This window comes from Silene latifolia, chromosome 3 (genome assembly GCF_048544455.1).
Source record: "Silene latifolia isolate original U9 population chromosome 3, ASM4854445v1, whole genome shotgun sequence".
Classification (NCBI taxonomy): Eukaryota; Viridiplantae; Streptophyta; class Magnoliopsida; order Caryophyllales; family Caryophyllaceae; genus Silene; species Silene latifolia.
In genome coordinates this window covers 148,000,298-148,014,969 of record NC_133528.1, presented here as the reverse complement: position 1 = coordinate 148,014,969, position 14,672 = coordinate 148,000,298, and positions in this window count along the sequence as shown.

Sequence of the window (14,672 nt, the reverse complement as noted above, 5' to 3'; positions counted from 1 at the left end):
AGACGAGCAAGAGCCGCATGAAAACATAAATGCCGAGACATAATTGCCCGTCTCGTCTCGAATAATACCACCACATCCAAATGGACCGGATTACGCGTGATGCACCATCGGTATTAAGAAGCATCCAGCCGTGAGCAGGGGGGTGCCATCTGATGTAACGCTCAACACGAGATGTGCCGGGGCTCGGGATGAAAAGGGAAAAGGGATCAAAGGCTTGTTTTGAGAGTTCAAATTGACGATGGAGGAACGATATTGGGTCAGTCGGGTTTTCCATAGCTTTGCCGAAAACGATGTTATTTCTCCACCTCCACAACCACCAACACGTGATAGAAAACTTCATCGACCAGTTTATGGAAACAAGAGCCGACCCATTACTCGCATTTTTTGCAATCCACGAATTAAAGGAATCCGTAAAGAAGTGTTCTGAGTTTGCACCATCACCAATCTCAGACCAAATTTCCATCGAAACGGGGCAATGACGCAACAAATGATCTGCGGTTTCGTCCTCCTCAAGACAGCGTGGGCAGATAGGATCGTCTGATAAATTGCGCCGAACCCTATTATAATTAGTCATCAGACGATCATGGGCTGCAAGCCAAATGAACAAACGGATTCGTTGTTGGACCGGGAGTTTCCATATGAGATTCCATGCCGTCTGATTGCTCTCGGTTTGAACGTCAGCTCTTCTTATGATATTGAAGGCCGATTTAATAGTGAATTTACCATAAGACGTCCCATTCCAGTAAAGTTCGTCCTCTAAATAAGGATCAATAGATAGGGAGTAAGAAGCAATTTTTTGTAACTCTTCTTGCGGGAGATAATTAGCAAATTCATCCCATTTCCATCCCGCCTGTGCATCCCACATCTCACTGACTGTGGCCCCAAGGATAGCTTCCGGTATAGGAGCAACAAATTTGTCCGATAAGCAGCCTTTACCGGCCCAAGAGTGGTCCCAGAAGAGTGTTCTTCGCCCATTCCCGACTGCCATGGAATCTCCTTTATGTAAAAACTCAGCGTTTGAAGTGATCCCTGCCCATACATTAGACATATTAGCCTTAGGTTGAAACATGTCTACATCACAGCGGCCATTGCAATACTTAGCTCTAAGGACACGAGCCCATAGGCTAGACGGCTCTGTGAGTACACGCCATCCAAGTTTGACTAGAAAGGCAGCGTTCGACTGACGGGAGGAACGTAGACCCAAACCACCTATAGATTTTGGTTTTTGGACCGTTTCCCAAGAAATAAGGTGAGCCTTCTTTGCTTCCTCAGTTCCGCCCCATAGAAATTTTCGGTTTTTCCTGTCAATATTATCACAAACTGATCTAGGAATCTTCGATGTTTGCATACTATAGTTAGCAATAGTAGATAAAGTCGATTGCACTAAAGTATTGCGTCCCGCCAAAGATAGATGCTTAGTCTGCCAACCCGCTAACCTTTTGTGAATTTTCTCGTCTAAATGAGCAAAGGTCGCTTTCGTTACTCTACCATTGATGGTAGGCATACCTAGATAGATACACAGGTCTGTCGTGCTCTCAAACCCAAGAATTGCTTGTATTTCTTCTTGTTCATACTCAGGTGTATTTGCCGAAAAGAAAACTTTAGTTGGCAATACTAACTTTTTCACCCGAAACTCGACAAAAATTATCAAGGACGTAATTAATAATATATGCTTGGTCAGCTCTGGCTTCGGCGAATTCAATGAGATTTTGTGAGTTATCTATTCTAGCGGCTTTTCCTTTGAATCTTCTCTCCAACTTTTTTGATAATTAAAACTAGTTTTGAAACCCGTGAAAATCACGGGATCGTTAATAATTGACTGTGTTTAAGTGTTTAATTGTGAATAACTTGTATAGAGTAGTCCCCCTCTCTCAATCATTTGTTTAATTTTAATTAAAAAAAAAACTCACAAATAATTTTAAAAAAAAAAAGATAAATAAATGAACACGACTGAGGAGCAGTATTTTAAAACAAAATTTTAATACTTTCCAAATTTTTGATTCTGGATGATACGCAAACCAAAATGTGAATAGCTTGGTTGTTTTGAAACGAGGACACAATCCGTCAAATTGAATTTTCGGGTACTTCTGGTCTTATGGACAATCTTGACGCCATAGAAGTATTGGAACATGAATTTGCGCTTCATTGTCGTCCCTTATTTTTAAAGGATTTAATAATATGAGTACAAGTTTCTACCAATAAAACAAAACAGTAAAAGAAGTCACCCTTCCATATATGAACAAATTGCGTTGAAATTTATTTTCTACTACATATGCAGTTAAAAACCTCTCAACTTCGAAATATATAGCGTGATTACTTTTTATTCATTATCTTTTCTTTCTCTACAAAATATAACCTTCTTATTACTTCACTTATAGTAAGTACACATATAGATATAGAATTTAAATAAATACTCACGTCAAAATCCTAAAACTCGTACAATATGGATATTATGCTAGTATCGTAAAAATATTTCTTATTGGGTATGCAAAATAATTACGCTAAGTTCAAAGCACATCCATTTTAGGATCACATTAATATATACATACCTCCTACAATAATATTATTAATTAAATTATCAAGTTAATTAATTGAATTGGCACCTCCAATTAAGATTATTAAATATAAATACATGAACAGAAAGAAAAGGAAAAAGGAGACACAAAATTCCAACAAAATACTCTAAATTAAAGAGAGAACAAAAAAAACTGACTTTTGTAAGGACGGGTAATGTTGGTTTCGACAACCTGGTATCAAATAAGACAATACGAATTGGTATTTTGATGAGATTTTATAGAAAGAAAATCATGACTCTCAATTATTTTCTCGTTTGAGTTGCTAATGATTCTTCAATTGCCTGTTTAATTAATGGTTCTTCAATTGTCTCTTTAATTAGTGATTCTTCAATTGTCTCTTTATTATTTAATCATTGCTTTGACCGGCTTATAGATTATAGAATATGAATAGTTTTTTTCACCAATAAACATTGCATTTAGCCTCTTTATTGCTTGAATGAAGATACTGTTTTTATTGTCGTTTTGGTGCATTTTAAAGTACTTGGCGCTATGTTTATCTTGCAAAGAAACGGTCGTGAACTTTTATGTGAACAACTTTAAAAACTATTGCAAATAATTCTAAGGAAAGGTTACATATATTTAAAATATCACATTTTGTGTTATAATAATATACTCCGTAGTATATATAAGATTAGATTTGGGACAAAAAGTAAGAGAGTAAAGTAAGGATCAAAACTTTATAGGTAAACTCTAATAATTATTATTAGTAGTATAAGATGAGCAAAACTAATTACACATTTCTCGGAATCACGCAATAAATAGAGATTTATGCATATACGATTCTAAACATAGCTTCTTCTTATTCGATCATTCATCAAAAATTATAATCAAAACAATACTATTATACTTCATACGAAATATTAGCATTTCCTAATTCAGTAGAAAATAAAATATAAACAAATCATTGAAAATAAATATTTATCCAAAAAATATTGTGAGTTACAGAATAGTATATTTGATGGAAAACAAAAAAAAATGATTTAAAAGCTTGAAAGCATTGGAATTGAAACAATGAATTGAAGAATAAGAATCGGTTTCTAACTAATTACTATTTATGCATATTATAACACTATGATAAGGTCAAATTGACATGTGCATCGTACTTTAATAATTTGGCTAAGCAATTTGATTTGTAACCTGTTTGACAAAATAAAAATAAAACATAAGTGTTACAAAGGAGACTAAAGTGTAAGAAAGAGTGAAAGACAATAATACAACATATCAACAACTTATTAAAGATTTTTGCTACCATTCGATATTTCTAATACACCATTGTAGAAAAAAAGAAAAACTTACAAAAATGAAAGAGTCATCCAAACCAAGAAAAAAAATCTGTAAAGAAGATCCATAGCCATTACTTCGAATCTCGTGCATTGTTATTGATATATGAGTATATCATCCTCCTATAATATTAATACAAACACGCACAAAAAAATAACTAATAAAATTCAAATTAATTCAAAACATAATAAAAATAAAAAGTGAAACACTTAATTTAGTTCTCATTGTATAGTTTACCTACCAATTTTTTGAATAAAGTTGAAAATTCATTCTCCTGCAATATTAATATAAACACAAAAAAGTAACTAGTAAGATTCTAATTAATTCAAAACATAAGAAAAAATAAAAAGCGAAATAATTAATTTAGTTCTTTAGCTATACTTTACGTCTTTACCTACCAATTTTTTGAATAAAGTTGAAAATTTATTCTCCTGCAATATTAATACAAACACAAAAAATAATAACAAATTAATACAAAACATAAAAAAAAAGTAAAAAAAAAAATAATTACTTTACTTTTCTATGTATACTTTAGGTGCTATTTTTTTGAATAAAACTGAAAATTAGGGTGAGTATAATAGTTATATATATGAAAAATTCTATTACAAATTCTCTCAAAATTTTATGAATAAAAAATGGTACATAAATACGGAGTATATATAGTAATGATGAAAGGAAAGTTAAAAGGCCATTTCATTAAATAAAGAAAATAATGGTTAAATAAATAAGGTAAATAAATAAAAAAATTATGAGAGGAGATCAATAGTGTTCCGGGTGTAATTCCAGAGCAGTTATTTGTCACCACCCGTGCTTGTAGAATGACGTCCTTAGTTGAATCCTCCTTGCGGTCTCCTGAAACGATGAACAAACTGAGGGCTCGGCTTTGGGCCGAGCGAACTCACTCCGACGCTCAAGTCAGTAACTTAGAGAGGTAAGTTGTTGTTACTTAGCAAAGTGCGTATTGTAGAGAGATAAGGAAGATATTACCAGATTAATAGTGATTCTTAGGTTCAATTGTGGATCCTTTCCTCAATGATAGTTGAGGAGTATTTATAGACTTTCACCTTTTGTCACGTAGTGGCCAAGTGGCCAAGTGACTAGCAGGTGGAAAGACTGAGCTACCCTTGGTCGAGGGACCCATGGCAGGCCGGCGGACCCTATTGACTCGCCGCCGAGGGCTCTTGGATATGAGTTCGCGGATGTGTGCCCCGGCGGACAAGGTGTCCTAGCCGAGGCACAAGAGGCGGCCGACAGTCGCGCTTGCGGTTAGGGTCGTTTAAGCCGTTGACTTGACTTTGTGGATATCTTTGACCTTGCTCAATATGTTGACTTGGTCGAGGGTGCGAATATGCCCCATCAATTTGCCCCCGCCGTAGTCTATGCCGTGGTATGGGCTCCGATGTATCTTTGAGCGTGTATTCTGCGCAGTGCAAAATTTCGCCCGCTTCTTCTTCCCGGCATGGCTCGCTTAAGCCGTACCATATCCCCCTCCACATGGATGTGTAATGGACGTCCGATGTGGAAAAAGGCAATGACGCTGGCCGAGACCAAGGTAGAGAGTGCCTATTGTTTCGATTGCCCCCGCCGGTGCTTTCGGCTTGGTTGATCACGTGGCGGCGGAGAACGGACTTAGGAATTTGTCGAGGAAGATGAATAGGCGAGAGATATGAAGGGGCGTGTTGAAGACGCTTGGTCATCATTGCATTGATTGACATTCAACCGTCGCGACGATTGACATCCCGTGGTTGCGTGCTGCTCGACACGTGTCCGTTTGTTGATTGGTCGACGTTTCATGGGTCAGCGCCCGATTGTCCCTCTTCATGGGCTTTCCTCTATAAATAGGGTAGTTAATCTTTGAAATTGGGCACCAATTTCATTTTCTCAAAAATTTACTTTAGACCTTCAAGGGCTTTTCTCTTCTATTTTCAGTGTCACTACTCCGGCTAGCACTTTTCTTCAAGGTAAACCAATAAATTTCTCTTTTTAACTTGTGAGTTTTGCCGTAAACATGTCCTCTGCTGATGCCGGAACTAGTAAACCGACGCCGGGGGGTTCCCCATCGCGTCTTGATGAGGAGGGGATGCTAGACGCCATCCCGCTAAGGTCTGGGGGCCCTAGGCCTCCTTCTCCTGAAGTTGATCCTCAAATTTTGGAGGAATGGGAGGATGATGATGATATTGATGACGACGGAGACGATTTTGGTGATGACGCTGAAAGGGCTCATCCTAATGAGGGGAGGCAGTACGTAATGGATCACGGCGAACCCTGTAAGTTCGGCCCTGACCGTACTTGGATCCATAAGTTCGCCCGTTGTTCCGGCGAGACACTTTTCGAGGGCCATTTCCACTTGGGCAGGGGATACAAAATTGTTATCCCTGAGAGGGGTCAGGCCATCTGTTGCCCTCCACCGGGCTGCACCGGCGTATATATGCGGCACCGGAGTACGGGCTCCGGTTTCACGAATGATTACGTTATGGCCATCATCGGGGCCATGAACGCCGCCGTGGGCTCCACCGCACCCGTTGGCTGTTAGGACCATAGTCGGCTTTGTCTGGCTCTGTCTCTTTAAGGGGGAGGTCCCGACGGTTAATTTATTCCGTCGGCTTCATTCTCTTCGGCCGTCATTTTCTGGTCGCGTCGGATGGTACAGCGTGCAAATGGAGCCGGGTTACGTCTCCGTGGATAAGCTGTCTTCTTGTAAAGACTGGAAAGATCGGTGGGTGTATATTGAGGTGCCGGATGACTATCCGGTGCCCCGGTCCTTCCAGCACCAAGTTAATTTGCGGTGCGAGACTAAGGCGGAGCATGACAGATGGGTTAAACGTAAGAAACTTAAGATGGACGCCGACAAGGTCCTTCTTAATGAGGATGAGAAGCTGGCGATGAGGCTCTTTGAGACGGACAAGAGTGGGGCGTCGAAAAGATGGATCCCTCCGACGCAGATCATTCTTCAGGATGAGCTGCTCTGCCATGTCGGCCTCATACCGGCCCTAGCACAGGGTGAGTGGGGTCGGTGTGAGGCCCATGACTGCTCTCAATGTCTCTGTCCGTTTTGAATTTTGATTCATTCCTTGCTTAACTCTTGCCTTGCTTCTTTTGAAGATCATTTTGGCGCGGACCTGTCCGAGGATATTCTCAAGAGGATGGGGCTGCACAAGGACAAGACCGTTGCTTGATTTGCACCCTAAGGCTCGCCCGTGATCGCAGGGGCGTCGCCGAATGACCGATGGATCGCGGCCTTAAAGGCCTGAATGTGGAGGCGGCCCAGGCGAGGATTGCTAGTAACATGCCGCGTCGAACGCAGAAAACAAAGCCTTCGGCGGCGACGGCGTCGACATCCGTTCCACCTCCCATCCCTTCATCCCGGTCGAAGTTGCACGTGGAGATCGTTGACATCACCAACGGGGAGGACTCTGATACGGAGGGATCTCCCCTCGTCCTTAAGAGGAAAAGGTCCACCCCTGCTGCTGCTGCTGCTGTTGCCGCTGCTGCTGCCGAGGGCGGCAAGGAAATGGGCCCTCCGACAAAGAAGTCCAAGCCTGGTACCGATTTATCCTATGGCTCAAACTCAGCCGGCTCATTGGGCGTTCCTGAAGAGTGGCTATCCGATATGTCCATCTATACTGACACGGATGTTTTAATTGACTTTTTGTAGATCAACCGTCGGCAGCCGCCGTTCTCACCGTGCGGCAATTGGAGAAGCAGCCTAAGAAGGCGGGTGATAGAAATGTCACCGTCGCTCCCCTACCTCAGAAGATTTCCCCCGCCGAGCTTGTGGCCGAGGGTGCCAAAATATCCAAGAGGTCGGCGAAGTGGACTCGGCGAGCCGCTCCCACATTATGGAGCAAGAGAAGACCATGGCCGAGGCCGCCCCACACTCGAGCGGCTAAGGCCGGAACTTGACGCGCGAACAAGGAGGCTAAGAGGGCCAAGGCGGAGGTCAAGAGGCGTCCGTCTTGAGAGAGAAAACTTAGGGAGGACGCCGAAAAGGAAGTCCTTCGAGAGAGCCAAGGCCGAGGCCGCGGCGGCCGAAGCCGCTAAGTCATGGGAGATGCGTGACTTTGTTCAGAAGCGCGCCGACCTTTATCTTACACAGAGGAACGAATTTAGGGACCTGTTCCAGACCCAGGGGAAGGTGGTCCGGGACAAGGAAGCTATCATTGCCCAAAGGGAGGAGGACATTGAGAAACTCCAAACCGTTCTTCTCCCTAACATGTGCTCCTCAATCACTTCCCTGGCAGCTCCCACAGACGGCGCCAATTGTTCCGGGTGTAATTCCAGAGCAGTTATTTGTCACCACCCGTGCTTGTAGAATGACGTCCTTAGTTGAATCCTCCTTGCGGTCTCCTGAAACGATGAACAAACTGAGGGCTCGGCTTTGGGCCGAGCGAACTCACTCCGACGCTCAAGTCAGTAACTTAGAGAGGTAAGTTGTTGTTACTTAGCAAAGTGCGTATTGTAGAGAGATAAGGAAGATATTACCAGATTAATAGTGATTCTTAGGTTCAATTGTGGATCCTTTCCTCAATGATAGTTGAGGAGTATTTATAGACTTTCACCTTTTGTCACGTAGTGGCCAAGTGGCCAAGTGGCTAGCAGGTGGAAAGACTGAGCTACCCTCGGTCGAGGGACCCATGGCAGGCCGGCGGGCCCTGTTGACTCGCCGCTGAGGGCTCTTGGATATGAGTTCGCGGATGTGTGCCCCGACGGACAAGGTGTCCTAGCCGAGGCACAAGAGGCAGGCCGACAGGCTGCGTCGGTTAGGCTGTTTAAGCCGTTGACTTGCTGTGGATATCTTTGACCTTGCTCAATATGTTGACTTGGTCAGAGGGTGCAGAATATGCCCCATCAAATAGTTTACATTTTTTTTCTTTTTTTTTTGTGTTTATACCTTATATTTAAAAAAAAAAATTACCATATATTTTTTAATTTTCTTAAATTGGTAATTGATACCCGTCGTTGTGAGTACCAAAGATAAAATTTATAATTCCTATTAAGACTAACTTAGGCTAGTGGTAACATAGTCGAACCACAAGGAGGCAGATGTAAATTCTAGTTGATTTATATTCAGTCTAAGGTAACAATTGTGGGGGTTGAGTTGAGATGGTCTATAGCTAAGAACAAATAAAGATAATAAACTAAAAAGATGGTCTAAACAGATTAAGAAGGGGTACTAGGATGATCGGTTCATTATAGCTTCGGCAGCAGCAAACTAAGTCGGTCTGAGTCAACACAGGTGAGGCGGGAAATAAAGAGGTCCTCTCGGTCCACTCTTAACAAATAGCATCTTTCGATCTCGCTATAGGTCCCTAATATCACTAATACTAACTTTCGTTCTGAAAAGTGACTAACGGTCTAAACTATACCTATCTTTCGATCTTAGCACAGTTTAGTCGATTCAATTGATGGTCTAACAACTTACCCTATCTTTCGATCTATTGGGTCAGTCATAATGTAGACACCTCATTTCTGCACCTCCCGCAAACCACCCGGTGATGATTGGGCCGCATGTTTGGTACGCGGAATGATTTGTGACAGTTCGTAAGATTATCGTCAAGTGATTGCTCAAATATTAATGTCAACCTCTTAGTTGTCATCTACGTCCTGATACGGTCGTTTTGGCAGTAATTAGAGTATATTCGAGTCCGGGTCAAAACCGTCTCCATTTTCTAGCGATAAATTAAATCTCGAGTCAGAATGTCCTGGAATGTTCCGGGTATTTCTATTCCATATTTCATAAACTTTATCTTTTGGCAAACAATATCCCGTAATATTCATAAGATAATCGAATTATTTCCGTCCTACCATAACTCAAACGCGGAAATCTTTTTCGATGGGAGGAAACCTCCGGGAATAGACGCAGCAGTCTTTGCGCCTCTTCCAAGAGACGCAGTGATGGGCTGCGCGCCTTCCCAGCCCTTCTTTGCATGATTTACGTATCTTTTTTATATCTTTCCGAGATTCACTTCCAAAGAGTCTCCGAAACCCTATTCCTTCACGTGATTAGTATAAATAGGAGCCTTCGTTCCTCATATTTCTCACGCGAGTGTCCGCCCTTCTCTTCTCCCTTTGCATTCTAGACTTCGTTCTTACTAATTGGCGCCTACGTGCTTGGACTTCCGACCACGTAAGCTCGGATCTTTCCGGGTACCAGCCTCCCCGTTTGCATGACCGACCAATTTGACCAACTACACTCAATCAACTTAAATTAATCAATCGTTTTCCTCTTACGAGGGCACTCTCTTTGCATTCGCGTCGAGCATCACTAGTCGATATCTTAGTTCATCTCGTTCCGTCAACATGTAAGTCTGAGGGTGTATATTCTCCTCTTTTATTTATTGTATTTTATTTATCGTATCACCGTTGTAAGGTTTATGTCGGAAATACCTCATTAAAACCGATTTCTAAAACCGTCTTTAAAACCTCTTCTTACGGATTTTCAGAAGACTGACAGTTGAGAAAAGACGCAAAGAATCGCCGCCTCTTGAAGGAGCGCGATTCTGCTGCGCCTCTTCGTGAGGCTGCCGCAGTTCCCGCTTCTTTTCTTCTTCTTCGTCCTCTGTAATTCGTTCCCGTTCGTATTTGATTTGTATTTGTTTGTTTTTTTATTCTTTCGCATGATAGTTTAATAATCACATGTATACTGTATATAATCATCATTCATTAATATGTTTTAATCATCATAAGTCCGACTTAAATCCTAAATAATCCATATTTACGGGTTTTCGTCATTAAATTCAAACCCGGATTTTAGAGATTCAATTTAACCATATTGAGTTTCTGGAATTCGCCATTGATATAGTTTTCGTTTGTTTATTCACATGTTTGTCGTATATTCGTTGTACATTCATCATGTTTAGACTAGTTAATTGATTTCAACAGAGGACTCATTCATTAACATCGCTTCATCATGTAATTAATCCATCTTAATTCCGTCTCATTCATGTTAATCGCTTTTATGACCATCATTCACATGTAATTAACATGCTAATCACTTTCATCCGAGTAAATATTACCAACCAATCATTAAATTCACCAATCGACATTAACGATTTGCAGTTCCGGCTTCGCAGCCAGAACTCACCCTTGGAACAGACGCAGCAACTGCTGCGCCTCTTCCAAAAGACGCAGCTCTGCTGCGCCTGTTCCAGGATGAGTTCTGTCCCTGAACTCCTTTTCTGCCTTGACATAGTTTAATTAGTTTACGTATTAATTGACTATTATCCGTATTATCACTTTCTGTTTCGTTCGTTAATTTGTTTGTCTTTCCATTATCTCTTTTTCTCAAATCATCCGTTTTAAAGGTATTTTCGACATAAATCGCCTATTCCAATGTAATTATTGTAATTTATATTTATTGTAATTTATAATTATTGTATTGTTTGTATGTTTTCACATGTAAATGAACATTAAATCCCTACTTCGACCCAATTGTATGCTAATTACGTGTTTCACCGACTTAGTTAAATTCTCACATGTTAGGATTAAAACTTGGATGTTGCATTGCATGCATATAGCCGATGATATATCAAGTACGAATAACTTCCCTAATCATTAGTAGAGGCCGCTATCGAGGCGGGCGGGATTAGGTGTTCGATCAAAAGAGCTTCCTAATACGTACCCTCACCCCTTACTCCAGATCTCCGTGAGCACCCGTGTTCATTGGCATCCACGAGAGTCATTCTAGACATAGAATGCTAAGGGTAACGATTGCTTAGTGTTCATGTCTCTACTTTGTGTCTTGACATGACACGAGGTATTCGAACGGTTCCAATTTCCCATAAAAATTGGTGGCGACTCCATACAAAATGCAAACGCTTGTTCCCGTTTCTCACCAAGCGCCCCGTGGGCGGCCCAGTCATCCACGCTTTGGCGACTCATTGGGGATAATACACTTACGTGTAGCCAAGGGTGAAACTTGAACAAGGTTAGGGAATAGTTTGTACAAGACAATTGTCGGTTTTCATAACTCGGTCTTCCTAGACCGTTTATTCGGCCTTCCTAGGCCCAACCCAACCCATTCGACCAATCGTCCCGTCTAAACGGTCCTAATTCTTATTTGGGCCTAAGGATGGATAGCGATTGACGTCATCCATACCATGATGCTTACTCTTGTTTGTATCAAGGGCCTTCACTACTTGAGGAAATGGACTAGGAATCGGCCTTACTCTTGTTGGGCACGAGCCTCTCCACAAACTTCGGGTTTGATGGTTCGGTATGGCAACCCACCTTTTAAACCAAAACCCTTTTAAATGCACTCAGCATCCCGTTATAATGCTTGTATAAATGTGTAAAACTTACGTGATCACCACTTCTAAACAAAACCATGACGAATTTTCAAAAAAAAAAATCCAAATCCTCATTTTCAAACAAGAATTTCGAAAAAGTAAGCCTTTAATTAGCGCAAAATCCGGTCAAAACTATGTCCGTTTGTCAAGTCAAAATTCGGGCCACAAGCCCATTTCAAAACCTCACTTCGAGTCCACTCCTACAACTACACTACAGTTTGCTAGGACACACATTTCCAAAGACCTTGTCTTTCTTCAAAACTCACTCAACACAAGTGGCACACACCCACTTCACGAGTCAAAACTTTTCTTCTTTTAGCAAGTGTCACATTAAAAGTTATTTTGTGGAATTATTTAATTAAACTTTTTTAAGTTAGCTTTTTAATAAGATTTTATAGATAGAAACCATTATCGGTTTTATAGCCATTATACAACCATAAATTTCAATATTTTAATTTTATTTTTAATTTATTTTGTGGAATTATTTAATTAGATAATTGATTGCCGAGAAACTCAGGAGGTGAATTAAATATAAAAAAATGTTAATGAAAATTATGGGTGTTAACTGTTAAGTAATATAAAGAGTTTTAATCAACTTATTAATATATTATATTATAAAAATTAATTAAATAAGAAAAAATTTTAATTAATTTGGCTGGTGTTAAGTATTATGAAGAGTTTTAATCAATTTATTTCCATGTTTAATTAAAAAATGAATTAAATAGAAAAAAAATGTTAATAAAAATGGTGGGTGGTAAGTAATATGAAGAGTTTTAATTAATTTATTAACATGTTTTATTACAAAAAAGTTCAATTTTAATTATAAAATATAAATTTTATTAACATGTTTTATCACAAAAATTTCAATTAAAATGTCAATAGTAACTATAAATTATTAAATTTTGATGTAAATTTCTAAGATTTACATAAATTTGGGAAAACAATATATTTAATATACAAAAATCATTTAAGAATATAGATAATATCGTTTAATATTATAGATAAGTGAACTAAATTAATTTATAGATAAATGAATTAAATTAATGCCATGTAATAATAAATTAATGCCGGTTAACGAAATGAGCGGAAAAAGGGGGATTGTCGTTGTCGGTAGGAACAGTGATGATAAGAGACGAGGTAATTGGCATGAATGTGTGTGTGGCATTTGAGTTATGCGGCTGACGTGAGCTTCACATCTCTGCGTGCCTTTTTTTTATCCTACGTGGCATTGTCTACGTGGACTTAATTGGACATTTTAGGGTATGAGCGGAAAAAGGGGGATTGTCGTTGTCGGTAGGAACAGTGATAATAAGAAACGGGGTAATTGGGTATGAATATGTGTGTGGCATTTGGGTTATGCGGCTGACGAGAGCTTCACATGTTTGCGTGCCTTTTTTTTTATCCTATGTGACATTGTCTACGTGAACTTAATTGGACATTTTAGGATAGCCTTTTAATAGTATTTATAGATAATATTTATTTTATCCGGTTACTAGACATTGATACAAGGAAAATAATATCGGGTATTATTTTAAACGACGTGAGAAGAAAAGGTTGGAGAAAGTAGAAAGAAAAAGGTCCATAACATCTCTCAAAGAAAATAATACACGTCAGTCATGTTAATTCAACTCAAAGAACAAGAATTAACTCAAATGGTAAGAGTTCTCTTAATCCAACCGTGAATGAAATTCGGGGTTCAATTCTTTCCAGCGACACGGTATACTTATTTGGACAAAAAAAAATGTTAGGTTGTTCAACAGTGCGGGTCAGCTCGGCCCAACCCGCGCTAGTGGGTAGGTTTAGGCCTAGTCCAACCCACTCTGGCTCGTTACTCAATGGGTTAGGCTCGGACTAGAAGAAGTTGGCATGCTCAACCCGGCCTCATGTTTGGGTCGTGCCTGTAATCCTGGACTACAACCTCCCAACCCAGCCCGACCCACTGAGCAACCCTACTTACATAATTACAAGTTACAACTTACACGAGCCAAAGCGCCCAACCGTACAATTGGTTATGTCAATCTTATTTCACCAAATTTTCAAGTTATTAATATTAATATTTTGAAAGTTGTATTGTTTCTGTTAGGTGCAAAATCATGTCACACATCGGTGTTATTAAAATATAGAAAATTATCTGTATATGTGTTCACAAAATATAATAATATGAGACATTTTGGTAAAGAGCCCAAGAGAAATTCGTAAGGGTTTTATGGAAATATATTAACTATATATTTCATATTATCTCAATGTATATTTTAGATATTATTCATATCTTGTATGGTGATAGTTACCAAGTTTGTAGGATACGGTTTTGACTAGGGTTTTACCTTTTTCGTCATCTTAGGATTGTATATATGCACCCCCTTGTACATCGTTGATAATTCATTCAATATACATAAGGTACATTGCCTCTACTTCTTCTGTTCGTTTCTAAGTTTATTATGGTATCATCGGAGCAGGTTTGATCCTCGCATCCGTCTTCTTTTTTTCGGTTTTCTCAAAAAAAACACAAAACAATCACATCAAAACT